At 45.8% G+C, this 17,827-nt stretch overlaps 1 protein-coding gene across 2 annotated transcripts in view; it reads right to left on the bottom strand.

The window, feature by feature from the left end:
* The window catches only part of LOC121377661 (D(2) dopamine receptor-like), a 119,777-nt gene that overhangs the window by 21,601 nt on the left and 80,349 nt on the right, over positions 1-17,827 (bottom strand). Inside the window, exon 1 of one of the 2 annotated variants that reach the window (XM_041505731.1) lies at positions 444-732. The exons of the other annotated variant lie outside the window; for it this stretch is intronic. The gene's annotated coding sequence lies outside the window, so the exon portion shown is untranslated. Of the gene's footprint in view, positions 1-443; positions 733-17,827 lie in introns of those variants that run through there. 2 annotated transcript variants of the gene reach the window in all.

Here is a 17,827-nt window from a genome sequence, read left to right as displayed (position 1 = left end):
AGACAGACATACAGATAGAGACAGAGTAGAGTGATAGAAAGAGACGGAGACAGAGAGGCAGAGAAGAAATATGCATACGTCATACAAAACAGTTATACTATTAAATCTTATATAACATGTAGTGAAATATTTTAAAATATCAGTGAAATAAAAGTGTTATCAGTCACACAGTGACGATAGCACATTTTAGAGTGAACATTTCACTATTTCACTCTAAAATGTGTTATCGTCACTGTAGAAAGTGTTATCTTCACTGCAAGAAAGCTGGAACCATTTTTCTGCTGAAGAGAAATACTGTATTGTCATAGCGCTACTCGTGAGATATGATTGCAAACTTCACTCGATGAGATATAAATCATATTTGACAAAAAACATGAAATACCCTCTACATTACATGCTTTTATTTTAAAACGTCTTAGCTAGTTACACTAAAACAAACTTACCTCTGCTTGTTACTTCAAAAACTACGTACACAAATTGTGTGTCCTGCTTTCCATTCAAACAGTGTACACTCGGTATCTTCCTGGTTTTGTTTTAAACCTTTTTTACCCCACTCTGTTTGGAAATGCCATCCTGTTTGGAAATGCCATCAGCGCGCTGAGATCCTAGTAGGCTGCCGACCAATCAACGACTCGTTTGAACCTGCAGTAACTAGGTCCGCGATGACGGAATGACGCATCCGATTTGACAGTTCCTCTCAGCGTGCGCGTGCCTCCTTGGTAACGGCTTCAACAGTCGTATTTCAGCACGCGCGTCAAACTGTTTTAACTCTCCGAGAGAAGGATGCTGTCACGTGATGAGCACTCCACGTGATTAAAACTGACGCTCGCAAATCGTTGCTACTAATGGAAACGAATCCTTGTGCATGAACATGAAGACTACAGGAATTGTGTAGTGTTTTGGTTTTTAGTCTTCTCTCTCTCTCTCTCTCTCTCTCTCTCTCTCTCTCTCTCTCTCTCTCTCTCTCTCTCTCTCTCTCTCTCTCTCTCTCTCTCTCTCTCTCTCTCTCTCTCTCTCTCTCTCTCTATCTCTTTATGTTCTCCCCTTTCTTTATTTTGTTTATTTTGACTTTATTAACGTGCCTATATCCAAAAGAGGTTCAGGCACTCCCCCGCCCTTCTATAAAGGCTTTCGTGGAACCGCCACGCTATGACAATACAACATTTCTCTTCTGTCGTCAAAACGCGCAGTTTTTAAACAGCCACATGGTTGTCAAAGATTACTTTAGAAGCACGTGGCTTGGATCCAGACATAACTATGAGTATGCATGACGTAAATATGATTAATGTATCTCAGTGGTAGAGAGCTCGTTCTCTCTCTCTCTATGATTAATGTATCTCAGTGGTACAGCGCTCGTTCTCTCTCTCTCATCTCTATGATTAATGTATCTCAGTGGTAGAGAGCTCGTTCTCTCTCTCATCTCTATGATTAATGTATCTCAGTGGTAGAGCGCTCGTTCTCTCTCTCTCATCTCTATGATTAATGTATCTCAGTGGTAGAGCGCTCGTTCTCTCTCTCTCATCTCTATGATTAATGTATCTCAGTGGTAGAGAGCTCGTTCTCTCTCTCATCTCTATGATTAATGTATCTCAGTGGTAGAGCGCTCGTTCTCTCTTTCTCATCTCTATGATTAATGTATCTCAGTGGTAGAGAGCCCTTCTCGTTCTCTCCTCTCATCTCTATGATTAATGTATCTCAGTGGTAGAGCGCTCGTTCTCCCCCTCTCATCTCTCTATGATTATGTATCTCAGTGTATAGAGCGCTCGTTCTCTCTCTCTCATCTCTATGATTAATGTATCTCAGTGGTAGAGAGCTCATTCTCTCTCTCTCTCTCTATGATTAATGTATCTCAGTGGTAGAGAGCTCATTCTCTCTCTCTCTCTCTATGATTAATGTATCTCAGTCGTAGAGCGCTCGTTCTCTCTCTCTCTCTATGATTAATGTATCTCAGTGGTAGAGAGCTCGTTCTCTTCTCTCTCTTCTCTTTCTGATTCCATGTTCAATGTTCTCAGTGGTAGAGAGCTCGTTCTCTCTCTCTCTTGTCCCTCCTCTCTATGATTAATGTATCTCAGTGGTAGAGCGCTCGTTCTCTCTCTCTCTCTATGATTAATGTATCTCAGTGGTAGAGAGCTCGTTCTCTCTCTCTCTCTCTCTATGATTAATGTATCTCAGTCGTAGAGCGCTTCGTCTTCTTCTCTCTCATCTCTATGATTCTTCTATTTCCTTCCCCCCCCTTTTCCTTCTCTTTTCTCTCCCTTCTCTATGATAATGTATCTCTCGTAGAGGCCCTCGTTTTCTATCCTCTCATCTCTATCATTTCCTATCTCTCTCGTTTTCCGCTCGTTCTCTTCCTCTCTCCTTCTCTATGATTAATGTATCTCAGTGGTTCTTCCCTTCGTCTTCTCTCTCCTCATCTCTATTCTCTCTCTTCTTCCACCTAGAGAGCTCCTTCTCTCTCTCTCTCCTTTCTTTTTTTATCCTTATCTCTTGTTTTCATCCCCCTTCGTTCTCTCTCTCTCTCTCTATCCTGCATCTATGTATCTCAGTGCTTGAGAGACTCCTTCTCTCTCTCCTCTCCCCCTTCTCCCTGTATCTCAGTCCTTTTCTGCTCGTTCTCTCTCCTTCTCTTTCCTCCCTCTTTGATTTATCTCCCCTGGTTTTCCGCTCGTTCTCTCTCTCCCTTCTCTATGATTAATGTATCTCAGTGGTAGAGCGCTTTCGGTTCTCTCTCCTCTCTTTCTCTCTCTATTCTTCCTCTCTCTCAGTGTGCTAGAGCCCTTCTTCCTTTCTCTCCCCTCTTTCCTTTTTCCCCCCTTCCTTCTTCCTTTCCTCTCCCCCCACCTCTCTCTCATCTCTTTTTTCTTTTTTCCCCTCCCCCCTTATCTCCTCCCATTTCATATCCCTAGACCCTTCTCAGTCTTTAGCCCCTCTTCTCTCCCTCCCTTCCCTCTTTAATTTATCTCCTTCCTCTCCGCTCGTCTCTCCTTTCTCTTCTCTACTGATTCCCTCTCTTCTCCTTCGTTCCCTCCTCGTTCTCTCTCTCTCTCTCTTTTTCCTGTCTTCCCCGTTTCCCCTTCATTCTCTCTCCTCCCCCCTTCTGTCCCTTCCTCTTCTTCTTTTTCTTCCTTTTCCTTTTTTTTCTCCCCCTCTTTCTTCTCTCCTTTTTTTACCCCTTCTTTCTCTCTCTCTTTCTTTTCCTTCCCCTCAGTTCCCTCCCTCCTTCTCCCTTTCCTTCTCTTCCCCTTTTCTTCTCCTTTCTCCCCTTTTCCCTTCCCCTCCTCCCTCTCTTTCCCCTCCTCTTTAATGTTTCTCCCTTTTCTGTTCCTATTCCTCTCTCCCCCTCTCTTTTTTCCCCCTCCTTTTTTTTTTTGCTCCCTTTCTTCTCTCTTCTCTCTCTTCTTCTGATTTCCTCTCCTCTTCCCCCTTTCTCCCCTTCTCTCCTCTCCCTTCCTCTCCCCTCCCTCTCCCCTTCTCTTTTTCTCCCCCCCTCGTCCCCCTTTCTCCTCCCCTCTCCCCCTTCTTTTTCCTCTCCCCTTCCCTCCCTCCCCCTCTCCCTCCCTTCTTTTCCCCTTCCCCTCCCTGCTTCCCCTTCGTTTCTCCTTCTCTCTCTCTCTTTTTCCCCTTCCATCCTTTTCCCTCCTTCCCTCTTTTCTCCCCTTTTTTTCTTTTTCCCCTTTCCCTTTTTCTCCCTTCTCCTCTCTCTCTCTCTCCCCCTTAACCTTTCTTCCCCCCCCCCCCCTTCCTTCTTTCTTCTCCCTTCTTTCCCCCCTCTTCCTGTCCCCCCCCCCCCTTTCTCTTTCCCTTCATCTCTTTTCCTTTTATTTCATCCCCTCCCTCCTTTCCCTTCCCCCTCTTCTCTTCCCCCCCTTTCTCCTTCCTCCCTTTCTCTCTCCCCCCCTTCTTTCCTCCCCTTCCCTCCCCTTTTCTCCCCCCTCCCCATTCTCCCTTCCCCTTCCCTTTTCTCTTTTCTCTTTTACTCTCTTCTCCCCCTTTTTCTTTTCTCTCCCCTTTACATTTTTTCCCTCTCTCCCTCTTCTTTTTTTCCCCCCCTCCCCCCTTCCCCCCCCTTTCCTCTCCTCTCTCCCTTTCCCTTCTCTCCTTTCTTTAAGACCTCTCTTCCTCTTCTCCCTTTCCCTCCCTTTCATCTCTTTTTTTTTCCCTTCTCCCTCTTCCCCTCTCTCTTTCTCCTTCTTCTTCCCTCTTCTCTCCCCCTCTCTTCTTTCCTCTCCTCCTCTTTTTTTCCTCTCTTCCCCTTTTCCCTCCTCTCTCTCCCTCCTCCCCCTTCCTCTCCCTCCCCCCTTCCCTTTCCTTCTCTCCCCCCCTCTCTCTTTTCCTTTCTCTGTCCCCCTTCTTCCCCTCCCTGGGTCCCTTTCTTCTCTTTCTCTTTTCCCCCTTTCCTTTCCTCCTTTTTTTCTTTTTCTTCCTCTCTCCCCCTCTCCTTTCTTCCCTTTTATTCTCTCTCTTTCTCCCTCCCTCCCCCTCTCCCCCTCCCTCCCCCTCCTCCCCTCCCTCCCCCTTTCCCCCCCTCTTCTCTCTCTCCTTTCTCTCTCTTTTTTTTCCTTTTCCCTTTTTTCCTCCTCCCTTTCTCTCCTTTTTTTCCTCCCCCCTTTTCCTCCCCCTCTTTCCCCCGTTTTCTCCCCCCCCCCCTTCTCCTTTTCCTCCTCCTTTTCCCGCCCTTCCCCCCCCCCCCCCTCCCCCCCCCCCCCTCCTCCCCTTTTTTCCTTCCCCCCCCTTTTCCCCCCCCCCCCCCTTTCCTTCCCTTTCCTTTTCCCCCCTCCCTTTCCTCTTTTCTTTTTTTTCCTTTCCCTTCCCTTTCCTTCTCCCCCCTCCCCTTTTCCCCCTCCTTTTTCCTCCCCTTGTTTCTTTTCCCTTCCCCTTTTCCACCCCCCTTCCCTTCTCTCCTTTTTCCCTTTCCCCCCCGTTTCTCTCTTCCCTCTCTTTCCCCCTCTCCCCCCTTTTTTCTTCCCCCTCCCCCCCCTTCCCCTTTCCCCCCCCCCCCTCCCTTCCCCCCCTCCTTCTTCCCTCCCCCTTCTTCCCCCCTCCTCCCCCTTTTCCTCCTTTCCCTCCCCTCTTTTTTTCTTCCCCCCTTCTTCCCTTCCTTTTCCCCTCCCTTCCCCCTTTCTTTTTTTCCCCTTCCCTCCCCCCCCCCCTTTCCCCTTTCTCCCCTTCCCCTTCTTCTTTCCTTCCCTTCTTTTTCCCTTTTTCCCCCCCTTCCCCCCTCCCCCTCCCTTTCCCTTCTTTTCTCCTCCCTCTTTAGTCCCTTTCCCTCCTTTTTCTTCCTTTTTTTACTTCCTTTTTCCTTTCTTTCTTTTCTTTTCTTTTTTCCTCTTTTCCCCCCTCCCTTCCCCCCCCCCCCTTTCCCCCCCCCCTCTTTTTTTCCCTCTTTCTTTTTTCTCCCCCTTTCTTCCTTCCCCTCCCCTCTTCCCTTTTCCTCCCCTCCTTTTTCCCCCTCTCTTCCCTTCCCTTTTTTTCTTTCCCTCTCCTTCCCCTTTTCTCCCTCCCATTTCTCCTTCCCCCCCCCCTCCCCTTCCTTTCCCCCCTTTTTTTCTTCCTCCCTCCTCCTCCTTCCTTTTTCCTCCCCTTCTTTTCCTTCCCCCCCTTTTCCCCTCCTTCCCCTTTTCCCCCCCCCTCCCCTTCCTCCCCCCCCCCCTCTCCCCCCCTCCCACTTCTCCCCCTCTTTTTCTCCTTTCCTCTTTCCTCCCCTTTCTCATCCCTTTCTTCCCTCCTTTCCCCTCCTTTTCTTCTCCCCCCTCCTCCCTCCCCTTTCTTTTTCCCCCTCTTCCCCCCCTTTTTTTTCTTCTCCCTCCCTTTCCCCTTCCCCTCTTTTCCCCCTCCTCTTTTTTTTTTCCCCTCCCTTCCCCTTTCTCCTCCCAGCCTCCTCCCCCTTTTCCTCCCCCCCTCTTTCTTTCTCCCTTTCCTTTTTTTTCCCCCTTCCTTTTCTTTCCTTTTTTTTTTTTTTTCCTCTTTCTTTTCCCCCCTCTTTTCTCCTTCTTCCTTTTTTCCCCCCCTTTCTCCTTCCTCTTTTCCCTCCTTCCCTCTTTTTTTCTTTCCTTCCCCCTTCCTTCTTTTCCTTTCTTCCCCCCCCTATTCTTTTTTCCTTTTTTTTCTTTCCTCCTTCTCCCCTTTCTCCTTTTCTTCTCCCCCCCTTCCTCTTTTCCCTTCCCCCCTTCCTTTTTTCCCTCTCTTTCCCCTCCTTCCCCCTTCCTTACCTTCTCTTTTCTTTCCTTCTTTCCTCCCCTTTTCCCCTCCCTTTTCCCCCCCCTCTCCTTCCCCTTCCCCCTTTTTTTTCTCCCCCCCCCTTTCCCCCCTCTCCCCCCTCCCTTCCTTCCCCCCCCCCCCTCCTTTCCTCCTCCTCTTCTTTTTTTTCTTCTCTTTTCTCCCCCCCCCTTTTTTTCCCCCCCTCCCTTTTTCCTTCTCCTTTCTTCTTTTTTTTTCCCTTCTCCTTTTTCTCTCCTCCCCTCTCCCCTTCTTTTTTCCCTCTTTTCCCCTTTTCTCCCCCTTCCTCTCTTCCCTCCTTCTTTTTCTCTTTCCCTTTCCCCTCTTCCCCCCCTCCCTTCTCTTCCTCCCCCCCCTCTTTTCCCTTTCTTCCCCCTCACCCCTCCCCTCCCCTTTTTTTCCCCCTTTCCCCCCTCTTCTTTTCTCCCTCCTTCCTTCTTCCCTTTCCTTTCCCCCCCCTTTCCCCCCTTTTTCCCTCCTTTCTTTCCTCCCCTTTTTCCCCCCTCCCCTCTTCTTTTTTCTTCCCCCCTTTTTCTTTTTTCCCTTTTTCCCTTTCCCTTTTTTTTTTTCTCCTCTCCCCCCTCTTTTTCTCCCCCCTTCCCCCCCCCCTTCCTCTCTCCCCCTTCCCCCCTTTCCCTTTCCTTTCTCCTTTTTTTCCCTTCCCCTCCCTTCCTCCCTTTCTTTCCTCTTCCCTCCCTTTCCTTTCCCTCCCGTCCTCCTTTTCCCCCTTTCCTTCCCCTTCCCTTTTTCCCCCCTCTTTTCCTTTTCCCTTTTCCTTCCTTTCCCCTTTGTTTTCCTCCCTCCTTTCCTTTTTCCTTTTTTCCCTCCCCTCCCTCTTCTTTCCCCTTTTCTTTCCCCCTTCTCCCCCTCCTCCTTTCCCCCCCCCTTTTCCCCTTCCCTTCCCCCCTCTCCCTTTCTTTTCCTTTTCCCTTTCCCCCCTTCCCTTCTCCCCCTTTTCTTCTCCCTTCCTTTTTTCCCCTTTTCCCCCCTCTCCCCCTTCCTTCCCCTTCCCTTTTCTCTCCCCCCCCCCCTTTTTTTTCTTTTTCTTTTCTTTCCCCCCCCCTTCACCCCCCCTCCCCCCCCCTTCCCTCCCCCCATTCCCCCCCCTTCCTTCCTCTCCCCCCTTTTTACCTCTTCTTTCCCCCCTTTTCCCATTCCTTCTCCCTTCCTTTTCTTTACCCCTCCCTTTTCCCTTCCTTTCTTCTCCTCCCCCCCCTTCTTTTTTTCCCCCCTTCCTCCCCCCCCCCCTTCTCCCCCCCCCCCTCCCCCTCCCCCCCTTCTTTTCTTCCTTCCCCCCCCCCTCCCCTTTTCCCCTCTCCCTTTCTCTCCCCCCCCCCTCTTCCCTCCCCCCCCCTTCTTCCCCCCTCTCCTCCCCCTTCCCTTCCCCCTTTTCTTCTTCCCTCCTTCCCCTTTCCCTTCCCCCTTCCCCTTTTTCCCCTCCCCCCTCCTCCCTCTTCTCCCTTTTCCCTCCTCTCCTTCTCCTTCTCCCCCCCCCCTCCTTCTTCCCCTTTTCTTCCACCCCCCTCTCCCCCCCTTCTCCCCCCCCCCCTTCCCCTCCTTCTTCCTTTTCCCCCCCCTTTTTTCCCTTCTCCCTTCCCCTTTCCTTCCCCCCCTTTTCCCCCCCCCCCCCTCCCCTTTTCTCCTTTCCTTTCCCCCTTTTCCCCTTCCCCCCCCCCCCTCCTTTCTCCTCTCCTCCCCTCCCCCCTTTCCTCTTCTTTTTCCTCTGTTCCCCCCTTTTCCCTCCCTTTCTCCCCCCCCCCCCCCCCTTCCCCCTTTTCCCCCCCTTTCCCCTCTTTTCCTCCCTCCCTCTCCCCTCCTCCCCCTTCCCCCTCCTTCTTTTTTTTTTCCTTTCCTTTCTCTCCCCCCCCCTTCCCCCCTTTCCCCCCCCTTCCTCCCTCCTTCCCTTCTCCCCTTCCCCCCCTCTTTTTTTCCCCTTCTCCCCCCCCCCCTCCCCTTCCTCTCCCTCCTTTCCCTTTCCCTCTCCTCCTTTCCCCCCCTCCTTCCCTCCTTCTTTTCTTCCTCTTCTTTTCCCCCCCCTTCCCCTCCCTCCCTCTTTTTTCTTCCCATTCCCCTTTTCTTTTCTCCTTCTTTTTCCCCCCTTCCTTCTTTCCTTTCCCTCCTCCCCTTTTCCCTCCCCCCCCCCTTCATTCTCCCCCTTCCCTTTCCTTTCTTCTTTCCTTTCCCCCCCTCTTCTCTCTTCCCCTTTCCCCCTTTCTCCCTCTCCCGCTTCCCTTCCTTTTTCCCCCCCCCCCCTTTCCCTTTTTTTTCCCCCTCCTTTCTTTTTTCCTTTCATTTTTCCCCTTTTCCCCCTCTTTCATCCCTCCTTTTCCTTCTTCCCCCTTTTTTTTCCCCTTTTCTTCTCCCCTTCTCCTTTTCTTTTCCCTTTTATTCTCCTTTCTTCTTTTTTTTTTTTTCTCTTTCCCCCCTTTTTTTCCTTCCCTTTCCCTCTCCCTTTTTTCTCCTTTCTTTTTCTCCTCCCCTCTTTCCCCTACCCTTCCCTCTCTTCCCTCCCTCTTTTTCCTTTTTCTTTTCCTCCCTCTTCTCTCTCCTCCCTCCTTTTCCTTCCTTCTTCTATCCCCTTATCTTTCCCCTTTCCTCTCCCATCCCTTTCCTCCTTTTCCCCCCCTTTTTCCTTCCCCCTCTTTTCCTTCTTCCCTCCTTTTCCCCCTTCTCTCCTTTCCTTCCCTTTTCTTTCCCCTTTCCCTTCCCCTCCCCGTTTTCTCCACTCTTTCTCCCTCCCCTCTCTCTTTTTCTTTCCTTTTCTTTCCCTTTCCTCCCCCTTCTCCCCTCCTTCTTCTCTTCTTCCCTCCTTCCTTCTCTCCCTTTCTCCTCCTCCCCTTCTCTCCTTTTCTTCCATCCCCTCACTCCTTCCTTTCCCCTTTTTATCTTTTTTTTCCCTTTTCTTCTTTCTTTCCTTTTCCCTCTCTCTTCTTTCCCCCTGTTTTATCCCCCCCTCTCCTCTCTTTTTTCACTTCCTCCCTTCCCTTTCTCTTCCTCCCCCTTTCCCCTCCTTCTTCTCCCCTCCCTTCTTTCCCCCCTTTCTTTCCCCCTCCCCCTTCCCCCTTTTCTTCTTTTCCTCCCTTCCCATCGCCTTCCTCCCTTCTCTCCCCCTTCTTTTCTTCCTTTCTTCGTTCCTCCCTCTCCCATCCCTTTTCTTTCCTTATCTCCCTCCCCCTCTTCCTTTCCCCTCCTTCTTCCCTCTCTCCCTTTTCCCTATCCCTTTCCATCCCCTTTCCCTTCTCTTTTTCTCCCTTCCCCTTTCTCCTCCTCATCCCCTTCCCCTCATCTTCATCTTCTTCCTCGCCCCTTTTCCATCTTCTTTCCTCTCCCCTTTACTTTCTCTCCCTCTTACTTCCCCCCTCTGTCTTCTTTCTCTCCCCCCCCCCATCGTGTTTCTTCTTTTCTTCTCTTCCCCCTCCCCTTCCCCCGCCTCCCTCTTCCCTTTCCTCTCTCTGTATCTTTTCTTCCTCCCTTTTCCATCCTTCCACTCCCCTTTCTGTATTTTCTCACTCTCCCTCTCTCCTTTTTTCTCCTCCCCTCTCTGTCTTTTCTCCTCTCTCCTTCCCCCCTTTCCTCTCTGTATCTTTCTCTTCTCTCTCGCTTTTTCTTACTCCCACCTCCCCTCTCTGTTCGGCTTTCTCTCTCCCTTCTTCCTCCCTCACTGTATCCCCCTTCCCCTCCTCTCCCCCTCTCCTTTCCCTTCCTCCCCCTCCCTCACTCCCTCCCTCCTTCTCTTCTTTCCCCTCCCCCCCCCCTTCATCCTCTCTCCATTCCCCCCCCTTTCTGTATTGTCGCCACTCCATCCCTATTTGACACCCTCCTGAATCTATTCGTTCTCCCTTCTTCTCCATTTTTTCATTCCCCTCCCTGTTATCCTTCCCCCCTCCCTCTCTCCATCCTTCTTTCCTCTCTCTGTATCTTTCGTCCTCCCTCTCCTCCATCCTTCTTTCCTATGATTAATGTATCTCGGTGGTAGAGAAGCTCGTTCTCTCTCTCTCTATGATTAATGTATCTCAGTGGTAGAGAGCTCGTTCTCTCTCTCTCTCTCTCTATGATTAATGTATCTCAGTGGTAGAAAACTCGTCTCTCTTTCTTTTATCTTATGTTAATGTTATTCTCAGTGGTAGAGCGCTCGTTCTCTCTCTCATCTCTATGATTAATGTATCTCAGTGGTAGAGAGCTCGTTCTCTCTCTCCTCTCTATGATTAATGTATCTCAGTGGTAGAGAGCTCATTCTCTCTCTCTCTATGATTAATGTATCTCAGTGGTAGAGAGCTCATTCTCTCATCTCTATGATTAATGTATCTCAGTGGTAGAGAGCTCGTTCTCTCTCTCTCTATGATTAATGTATCTCTGGGAGAGAGCTCGTTCTCTCTCTCTCTCTCTCTATGATTAATGTATCTCAGTGGTAGAGAGCTCGGTTCTCTCTCTCTCTCTCTCGATGATAATGTATCTCGTGGTAGAGAACTCGTCTCTCTTTCATTCTGGGCCCGGGACGTAGCCCCTGTAAAGTCGCACGCATAATGCCGCGGTCGGTTAGGATAAATCCCCGTCGTGGACCATATAGCCCCAGTCTCCATAACGAATATACCCAGAAGGTACCGGAATATATCCAATCCTATGAAGCCCAGAGGTCCAGTTGTTTGGGAAAAAAAATTTGCCATGATTCGGTTCTTTCCGAGCTGCGTACGACTGATGAAAGGACTAATAGATACGACAGGGCCACACAAACGCCAGGTAAGATGGCCAGAACATAAATTTTTGAAAGCACAAGATAAACAGGAGCCCACGCCGAACGGCAGCAGGTATGAAATAGTGATGAGGTTGAAAATGACACTCCGTAAGCAATTAGCGGAACAGTATCAGAAATTAAAAAGATTTTGATGGAATCTAAAACTTTGCCTGTTTGGAACCAATTGAAAGCATTTTGAATCGGTATTGAAAGCATTTTCAATATAACGAGGATATTTCTGAGACTCATATTGTAACGAAAGTAGGGTAGTTTTTTAGTATGTATTGTTATTGGAAAGTTGATGCTGGAAGACGTTAAGCTTTATAGGTGGTCAAGAACTAGCAGAGGTATCATTGTAATAGTCTTGGGTTTGTAATCATAGTTTACTTTTTAACAGGGTGGTTTTGTTTTATGTCAAAGGAGTAAACTTGCCGTCTGTGACATTTAGAGGTTTAAGTTTCTAACAGACAACATGGGTGAGACGGAAGCAAACACAAACTTGTATCAGAATTGATCACGAACCCGACCAACAGTAATATAGTGCTTCTGCTGTGAGAGAAAGGAACAAGAGTACCCGAGGAAAGGGAGATTGAGCTACACTAAGAGGTGAATGACAGATGTATAAGAATACGATATTGAAGAAAGGCCCCAGAATACGAGTTTTGTGAAACGCACGCATGCACATCTCAATTTTGTGTGTTTAACTGTAAAACATTTTGTGGTCAAAATAAAAAGAGTTTCTTAAATAAGTGGCCATTCAAATATTGATGATTAAAAGTCATGTATTTGTAATATGGGGATGTGAAGTGAAGAACAAGATATCGAACAAGCAGCATAGATGCATTTGGCTGGATGTCGAGAAAGGTACCAAGTGATAGATCTATAGATGCAAGTACAATGAGGACTAAAAGAGGTAGAACGAGCATTCCATGTAATGGTAGCAAGTGGTCCATACAGCTTGTCATCGATAGATGCAAGTCGGCTATGAAAAGGTACTGTTACATCTATAATGCAGTACGACGGAAGAGCAATACAGTAAGAAAGCGGGTGCTTTCTCAAGGAGTTGGACATGGTTCCATCGCAAGTTGCAAAGTCCAATACCGCCGTTGCGATAATTGGAGAGTAGCGTAATCGTATTCATGGCAGGTGCACTGAGCCCATAAAGGGACAAGAAACGGTAGAAACGGTATTTCCATGTTGCAGTTCATCAGTTGGTCTCATACCTTGCATTGCTATTGAAGTACTGTAATCTATAATGCAGTCCCTGAGACTAAAGGTTAGAACCGGTGCTTTTCTCATGTTGCAGTTCCATCAGTTTGTCATCATACGCATTGTAAAAATAAGAAATAGCCTTTGCCCCCAATGTGAGTTGTATATTGTAAAGAAAAACTTTTATTTACACTTGATTGGTTTTTTTTTTTTTTTTTTTTTTAATGTTATTCGAGTGATATGGGTATAAATGTTAATGATCTATTTGTTATGAATTTTAACTTATCATTATAGAGTTATAGCAATTCCTTGTTTTCCTTTTGATGCAAACAGGACTATAACCTACATGTGTTGTTGTTGGATTTAATTTAAAACATCTGGATTGGCTGTTTCCTTAGTAAGGACTGAGACCGGCAAGTAGTTAAAAATAGGCATAGTTATAGGAATGATTTTTACCCATGGTGGGTGATCTTTCATCTATGCTTTAAAAAGAAGAAGATTAAATGCATTGAATATACAAAAGTTTTTGCTCCAGTGACATGTTTTTTATTTTGTATCTTAATAAGTACATTGTAACAATACAGAGAGAAAAAAAAAAGTATTGTAGGAGGCCTAGAACTAGGTTATTATATTGGTACCCGAAGTGTCATGTAGCTAGTAAATTTTAGAAGGTGGGAGAACGGGGTGTGGTGAAGATGTGCAGGCTGAGACATGTATGGCATAAGTGTGTGTGAGCCTACAAGAGAATGTAGGCTGGTCGAACAGCACAGGTAGCAGTGTCATGTAAAAGTTATAAACTGAAAGTAATATATAAATATAGAATATACTGAAATATTATCTATGAGTAATATATTTGACAAATATAGTAGACTAAATTTATATTTGCAGCTTAGATCAATATTTTGTAATTAAAAAGTCTGTGTAACATTGATATAGTGTGTATTTTGTTTAACTCTATAAGACACACAGACACGTGAACAACGAGTTTTTCTTTTTCTTACACAAAAATCTAAGACAGCCTGGAATATGAGTAATGTGAGTTAAAGGGAGCTGAACACAGCAGAAGAGTAGATCGCTGACATTGTAAAATGTACTGGGGCGTAGCAAAGAAAGGAAAAAAAATGGGACGAGGGAAAAACCCAGAACAGTAAGAAGTAAATATTCGTAGTCATGGGGAAAAATAAGATAAATTGGGGAAAATTCCGATGAGGCACGCCTGTCTGACTTCAAGTGCTGGACGGGCACCATTGAGTGCTGGATATGATACATTCAGAATCCTGTTTGATGACATAAAAGTTACTTATATTCAAAGGATATTTTCAGTAAGGTTTAGTAAACGTGAGTCTGTAGTAACAAGGTGTCTGTTGTAAAATGTTAGGTAGTAGCATAAATGGATTTTTATCTCCTCAATAATTTGTATGTAGCAAAATAATCATCAATTTAATTGCAAACTTACAAAGTAAAGATGAAGGAAGAATGAGCTGTTACAACAAAACCGTAACACACGGACCACCAAACATGTGGATAATTAACTTTCCATTTCAACTATTTCCGGCTTATATCCAATTAAGGGTTCAATCACGCTTATCCCTGGGCATGCACACCAATCAACGCTATCGTGCGGATGGGGGTTATGTGGTTATAGTGAAAGAGAAGTGGTGAGTGGTCTTACACCTACCATTGAGACGCAATTAAAACTCGCTCTGAGAGGGGAGCCACGGAAGTGGTAACTGGGTCTGCGAAGGACTCAGAATACATACGCCAAGCCTTAGTCCGATGCGGGTAGTAAAGAAGTCACCGAGGGCCGAAAGTGATGTTGATTAACATACAAACTGGAAGATGCAGTTCCTGTAGGAGGCAGGGGGAGGGGGATGGCTGGGGGGCGGGGATATTTGCCATACAAATCGAGAGCAAATCCTCGAATTCGGGCCCCCCGAGAAATGGAGATAAGGATATTCAAAGCAAAATAAGGCTTGTCCGAAAACCTGGTTTCCCAATTGGATTTCCATCGTTCTACCCACTTTTAATTGTAATACCATGCGCAGTGAACCGTTGAATAAAAATCTACCTTTTCGATTAGTACATAATCGGATAGGTATCTGGTGGTTGGATCCCAGTCGAGGCACGGGATTTTTATATCCAGATACCAGACTCTAAACCCTGGTGAGTGACTCCGCATGCTCAATGGGTAGGTCGTAAAACCACTCTTGCACATACAGTGATCCATAATGGTTCACATGGTTTGTTTGTGCTATCCTGCTGTGGGAAGTGGAAATAAAAGATCCCTTGTGCTAATCAGAAAGAGTAGCCCATGAAGTGGCGGGACATGAGGGTTTGCCTCTCAAATCTGTGTGTCCTTACCATATGTCTGAGCCAATAACCGTAAATACATAAATGTGTTAAAGTGCGCGTTAGAATAAAAAAACATTTCTTTCTTTCTTCCCAATATGACGGTAGCACATGGTAAAACGATGTCCCCCGTGTCGGCGGTGGTACACACATACCAGCGGCCTCTGTATGTATCGAATCGTGGTGTCACTGGCTGGAAACGAGAACTAGACCAAGGGCCACCTACGGGGATCGATCTCAAACCGACCGCGCATAACGATGTAGGTTTACCAAGGGCTAAACGTCCCAGCTCCCCTCAACGCTAAGCGCGTCACATGTCCCCCGATCCCCGTCATGTTGCGGACCCATGGGCTATTCTCGTTGCAGCCAGTGAAACCGCACGACGGTTATAAGTCAAATGCCTGGCATGTGCGATCATGTCTGTAGGATGGTACATATAAAGGAATTCATTACTACTTGTGGAAAAATGTTGTTGCGGATTTTTGTCTAAGACTATATGTCAGAATTACCAAATGTTTAACATCATGGCAATTGATTAATAAAATCAATTTGTAGTGAGTAGTTAAACATAGCAAATTTTAACTTTTATAGGGCTCAGTAATTTGTGTGTGTGTGTGTGTGTAACGCACCACAATAGCTATATGCAAATCAAAAAGAGAACAACAAAGAAAACAAAGACGAAGAAGAAGAAGAGGAAGAAAAGAAAAGGAGACAACAACAAAGAAAACAAAGACGAAGAAGAAGAAGAGGAAAAAAAGAGGAAGAACAGGAAGAAGAAAACAAAGACGAGGAGGAAGAAAAGAAAGGAGAAGAAGAAGAGAAGACAACAACAAAGAAAAGAAAGACGAGAAGAAGAGGAAAAGAAAAGAAGAAGAAGAGGAGAAGGGAGAACAAAGAAAAAAGAAGAAGAAGAAAAGAAGAAGAGGAAAAAAAAGAGGGAGGAGACAAAAAAGGAAAGAAAAAAAGAAGAAGAAGAAGAAGAAAGAAAAGAAGAGAAGGGGAAAAAAAAAAAGAAAGGAAAAAAGGGAGAAGAAGAAAAGAGGAAGAAAAGAAAGACAAAGAAAGGGAAAAGAGAGGAGAAGAAAGGGAGACAAAGGAAAAAAAGGAGAGGAAGAAGAAGGAGGAAGGAAAGAAGAGGAGAAAAAGAACAAAGAAAACAAAAAGAAAGAAGAAGAAGAGGAAAGAAAAAGAGAGAGGAGACGAAAAAAAAGAAAAAAAGAGACGAAGAAAGAAGAGGAAGGGGGGAAAAGAAAGGAGACAAGGGGGGGGAAAAAGAAAGAAGAAGAAGAAGAAGAAGGGAAGAAAAGAAAACAGGAGACAGAAAAAAAAGGGAAAAAGGGGAAGAAGAAGAAAGGGAAGAAAAAAGGGGAGAAAGGGGGGAAAAGGAAAACAAAAAACGAAGGGAAAAGAAAGAGAAGAAAAAAAAGAAGAGGAGAAAAACAACAAGAAAAAAAAAAAGAAGAAGAAAGAAGGAAGAAGAAGGAAGGGGGGAAAAGAAGAAAAAAGGGAAAAGAAAAGGAAAAAAGAGAAGAAGAAAAAGAAAAGAGGAGAAGGAAGGGGAAAGAAAGAAAAAAAGAAGAGAGAGGAGAAAGGGGGAAGGGGGAGGGGAAAAAAAAAAAAGGAAGAGAAAGAAAGGAAAAAAAGAAAAGAGAAGGAAAAAAAGAAGAAAAAAGAGAAAAAAAAGGGGAAAGAGAAAGAAGAAGGAAAAAGGAAAGAAAAGGGAGAGGAAAAGAAGAGAAAAAAGAAAGGAAAGGGAAGGAGGGGGAAAAAAAAAGAAGAGAAGGGGGGAAAAGGAAGAGGGAAAAAAAGGGGAAGGGAAAAGGGAAAGAAAAGAGAAAAAGGAAAAGGGAAGAAAAAGGGGAAAAAAAGGAAGAAAAGAAGGGGAAAAGGAAGAAGAAGGGGAAACAAAGAAAAAAAGGAAGAGGAGGAAAAAAAAGGAGGGAAAAGGAAGGGAAGAAGAAAGAGGAAAAAGAAAGGGGGGAAAAGAAGAAAGGGGAAAAGAAAAAAAGGAGGGGAAAAGAAGAAAAAAGAAAAGGAAGGGAAGAAGGGGGGGGGAAAAGGGAAGGGAGAGGGGGAAAAAAGAGAAAGGAAGAAAAGAAAAGGGAGAAAGAAAGAAAGGAGGAAGAAAAAGAAGGGGAGGGGGGGGGAAGAAAAAAGGGAGGGAAAAAGAAAAGGAAGGAAAGAAAAAAAGAAAAAAAGAAAAGGGGGGAAGAAGGAAAGAAGGGAAAGGGAAAAAGAAAAAGAAAAAAAGAAAAGAAGAGGGAAAAAGAAGAAGAGGGAGAAAAGAAGGAGAAGAAAAAAAAAGGAGGAAGAGAGGGGAGGAAAGAAGGGGAGGGGGGAGAGGGGGGGGAAAGGGGGAGAGGGAAAAAGGGGAAAGAGGAAGAAAAAAGGAGAAAGAAAGAAAAAGGGGGGAAGGGAAGGAAAGAAAAGAGGGAGAGGAAGAAAGAAGAAGAAGGAGAAAAAAAAAAAAAAAGGGAAAAAAGAAAAGAGAGAAAAAAAAGGGAGAAAAGGAGGGAGGGGAAAGAAAAGAAAAAGAAGGGGAGGGAGAAGGGGGGAGGAGGAAAGGAAAAGAAAAGAAAAGGGGGGAAAAGGAAGAAAGGGGGAAAGAGGGGAAAAAGAAGGAGAAAAGAAAAGGAAAAGAGAAAAGGGAAAAAGGAAAAAAAGAGAAAGAAAGAAGAGAAGAGAGGGAAGGGGAAGGGAAAAGGGGGGAGAAAAAAAAGGAGAAGGAAGAAGAAGAAGAAGAAGAGGAAGAAGAGGGAGGAGAGGGAAGAAAAGAAAAAAAAAAAAAAAAAGGGGGGGGGGAAAAGGGGAAGGGAGAGAAGAGGAGAGGAAAAGGGGAGGGGAAAGGGGAAAAAAAGAAGAAGAGGAGGAAGAAAAGAAAAAAAAAAAAGAGAAGGAAGGGGAAAGGAAGAAGAAAAAAGAAAAGGAAGAAGGAGAAGGAGGAAGGGGGGAAAAAGGGAAAAAGAGAAGAAAAAAGGAAGAAAAAAGAAAAGGAGAGGAAGAAAGGAAAAAAAAAAAAAAAAAAGAAGAAAGAAGAGGAGGAGGGAAAGAAAAAAAGGGGGGAAAGGGAAAAGGGAAGGGGAAGAAAGGAGAAGGGAGGAGAGGGGAGAAGAAGGGGGAAAAGGGAAAAGAAAAAAGAAAAAGAAGAAAGGAAAAGAAGAAAAGGAAGAGGGGAGGAGGAAAAAAAAAAGAAGGAAAAGAAAGAAGAAGAAAAAAAGGGGGAAGGAGGGAAAGAAAAGGGGGGGAAAGGGGGAAGAAAAGGAAAAAGAAAGAAAGAGAAGAGGAAAGAAGGGGGGGGGGGAGGGAGAGGAAAAGAAGAAG

The sequence above is a fragment of the Gigantopelta aegis genome, chromosome 7 (genome assembly GCF_016097555.1).
Source record: "Gigantopelta aegis isolate Gae_Host chromosome 7, Gae_host_genome, whole genome shotgun sequence".
Classification (NCBI taxonomy): Eukaryota; Metazoa; Mollusca; class Gastropoda; order Neomphalida; family Peltospiridae; genus Gigantopelta; species Gigantopelta aegis.
Note: the sequence above shows the minus strand (reverse complement) of the source record. Positions and strands in the feature narration are given on the sequence as shown.